Source organism: Carassius gibelio, chromosome B22 (genome assembly GCF_023724105.1).
Source record: "Carassius gibelio isolate Cgi1373 ecotype wild population from Czech Republic chromosome B22, carGib1.2-hapl.c, whole genome shotgun sequence".
Classification (NCBI taxonomy): Eukaryota; Metazoa; Chordata; class Actinopteri; order Cypriniformes; family Cyprinidae; genus Carassius; species Carassius gibelio.
In genome coordinates this window covers 43,547,598-43,550,097 of record NC_068417.1, presented here as the reverse complement: position 1 = coordinate 43,550,097, position 2,500 = coordinate 43,547,598, and the positions used below count along the sequence as shown (strand labels likewise).

The window sequence follows — 2,500 nt, the reverse complement described above, 5'->3', positions numbered from 1 at the left end:
TCAAAGTACTAACCAGACCTAAACCTGCTAAGATTCAGAGATCGGGCATTGACTCTTTTTTTTTTTTTTCTTTTTTTTTAATGAAAGATTATTATATAATTCGTGAAATTTTCCAAAAAGATTAAAGCACCTGGTATTCCCAGGCAGTCTCCCATCCATGTACTAACCAGGCCCAAACCTGCAAATATTCAGAGATCGGGCATTGACTCTATTTTTTGGCAAAATTATTATATACTAAGTGAAAAATGTCCAAAAAGCTTACAGCACCTGGTATTCCCAGGCAGTCTCCCATCCATGTACTAACCAGGCCCAAACCTGCTAATATTCAGAGATCGGCATTGACTCTATTTTTTGGCAAAATTATTATATACTAAGTGAAAAATTTCCAAAAAGCTTACAGCACCTGGTATTCCCAGGCGGTCTCCCATCCAAGTATTAACCAGGCCCAAACCTGCTTAGCTTCCGAGATCAGATGAGATCGGGCATAGCCAGGTTGGTATGGCCGTAAGCGAAGTCTGCTGCAAAGAGAGGGCTATTTAAAGATCAGCCAATCTTATCGCCAGTACATTATATAAGTAGGAAAGAAAACCCAAAAGCTTAAAGCACCTGGTATTCCCAGGCAGTCTCCCATCCATGTACTAACCAGGCCCAAACCTGCTAATATTCAGAGATCGGGCATTGACTCTATTTTTTGGCAAAATTATTATATACTAAGTGAAAAATGTCCAAAAAGCTTACAGCACCTGGTATTCCCAGGCAGTCTCCCATTCAAGTACTAACCAGGCCCAAACCTGCTTAGCTTCCGAGATCAGACGAGATCGGGCATAGCCAGGTTGGTATGGCCATAAGCGAAGTCTGCTGCAAAGAGAGGGCTATTTAAAGAACAGCCAATCTTATCGCCAGTACATTATATAAGTAGGAAAGAAAACCCAAAAGCTTAAAGCACCTGGTATTCCTAGGCAGTCTCTCATAAAAGTACTAACCAGACCTAAACCTGCTAAGATTCAGAGATCGGGCATTGACTCTTTTTTTTTTTTTTTATGAAAGATTATTATATAATTCGTGAAATTTTCCAAAAAGATTAAAGCACCTGGTATTCCCAGGCAGTCTCCCATCCATGTACTAACCAGGCCCAAACCTGCAAATATTCAGTGATCGGGCATTGACTCTATTTTTTGGCAAAATTATTATATACTAAGTGAAAAATGTCCAAAAAGCTTACAGCACCTGGTATTCCCAGGCGGCCTCCCATCCAAGTACTAACCAGGCCCAAACCTGCTTAGCTTCCGAGATCAGACGAGATCGGGCATAGCCAGGTTGGTATGGCCGTAAGCGAAGTCTGCTGCAAAGAGAGGGCTATTTAAAGAACAGCCAATCTTATCGCCAGTACATTATATAAGTAAGAAAGAAAACCCAAAAGCTTAAAGCACCTGGTATTCCTAGGCAGTCTCTCATAAAAGTACTAACCAGACCTAAACCTGCTAAGATTCAGAGATCGGGCATTGACTCTTTTTTTTTTTTTAATGAAAGATTATTATATAATTCGTGAAATTTTCCAAAAAGATTAAAGCACCTGGTATTCCCAGGCAGTCTCCCATCCATGTACTAACCAGGCCCAAACCTGCAAATATTCAGAGATCGGGCATTGACTCTATTTTTTGGCAAAATTATTATATACTAAGTGAAAAATGTCCAAAAAGCTTACAGCACCTGGTATTCCCAGGCAGTCTCCCATCCATGTACTAACCAGGCCCAAACCTGCTAATATTCAGAGATCGGGCATTGACTCTATTTTTTGGCAAAATTATTATATACTAAGTGAAAAATGTCCAAAAAGCTTACAGCACCTGGTATTCCCAGGCGGTCTCCCATCCAAGTACTAACCAGGCCCAAACCTGCTTAGCTTCCGAGATCAAACGAGATCGGGCATAGCCAGGTTGGTATGGCCGTAAGCGAAGTCTGCTGCAAAGAGAGGGCTATTTAAAGACCAGCCAATCTTATCGCCAGTACATTATATAAGTAGGAAAGAAAACCCAAAAGCTTAAAGCACCTGGTATTCCTAGGCAGTCTCTCATCAAAGTACTTACCAGACCTAAACCTGCTAAGATTCAGAGATCGGGCATTGACTCTTTTTTTTTTTTTCTTTTTTTTTAATGAAAGATTATTATATAATTCGTGAAATTTTCCAAAAAGATTAAAGCACCTGGTATTCCCAGGCAGTCTCCCATCCATGTACTAACCAGGCCCAAACCTGCAAATATTCAGTGATCGGGCATTGACTCTATTTTTTGGCAAAATTATTATATACTAAGTGAAAAATGTCCAAAAAGCTTACAGCACCTGGTATTCCCAGGCAGTCTCCCATCCATGTACTAACCAGGCCCAAACCTGCAAATATTCAGAGATCGGGCATTGACTCTATTTTTTGGCAAAATTATTATTTACTAAGTGAAAAATGTCCAAAAAGCTTACAGCACCTGGTATTCCCAGGCGGTCTCCC

General features: G+C 40.5%; 5 non-coding genes across 5 annotated transcripts in view; all 5 read right to left on the bottom strand.

The window, feature by feature from the left end:
* Positions 1-391: 391 nt before the first annotated feature.
* LOC127995472 (5S ribosomal RNA) lies at positions 392-510 on the bottom strand. Its single transcript, XR_008168419.1, has one exon. It is a non-coding gene; the product is annotated as a 5S ribosomal RNA (ribosomal RNA).
* Positions 511-731: 221 nt separating this feature from the next.
* LOC128001386 (5S ribosomal RNA) lies at positions 732-850 on the bottom strand. The gene has a single exon (XR_008174156.1). It is a non-coding gene; the product is annotated as a 5S ribosomal RNA (ribosomal RNA).
* Positions 851-1,215: 365 nt separating this feature from the next.
* Positions 1,216-1,334, bottom strand: LOC127995338 (5S ribosomal RNA). The gene has a single exon (XR_008168291.1). It is a non-coding gene; the product is annotated as a 5S ribosomal RNA (ribosomal RNA).
* Positions 1,335-1,835: 501 nt separating this feature from the next.
* LOC127988925 (5S ribosomal RNA) lies at positions 1,836-1,954 on the bottom strand. The gene has a single exon (XR_008162079.1). It is a non-coding gene; the product is annotated as a 5S ribosomal RNA (ribosomal RNA).
* A 511-nt stretch (positions 1,955-2,465) lies between these two features.
* Positions 2,466-2,500, bottom strand: part of LOC127996783 (5S ribosomal RNA) — a 119-nt gene continuing 84 nt past the window's right edge. The window contains exon 1 of the ribosomal RNA XR_008169674.1: positions 2,466-2,500. This exon is cut by the window's right edge and continues 84 nt beyond it. This is a non-coding gene — a ribosomal RNA (5S ribosomal RNA).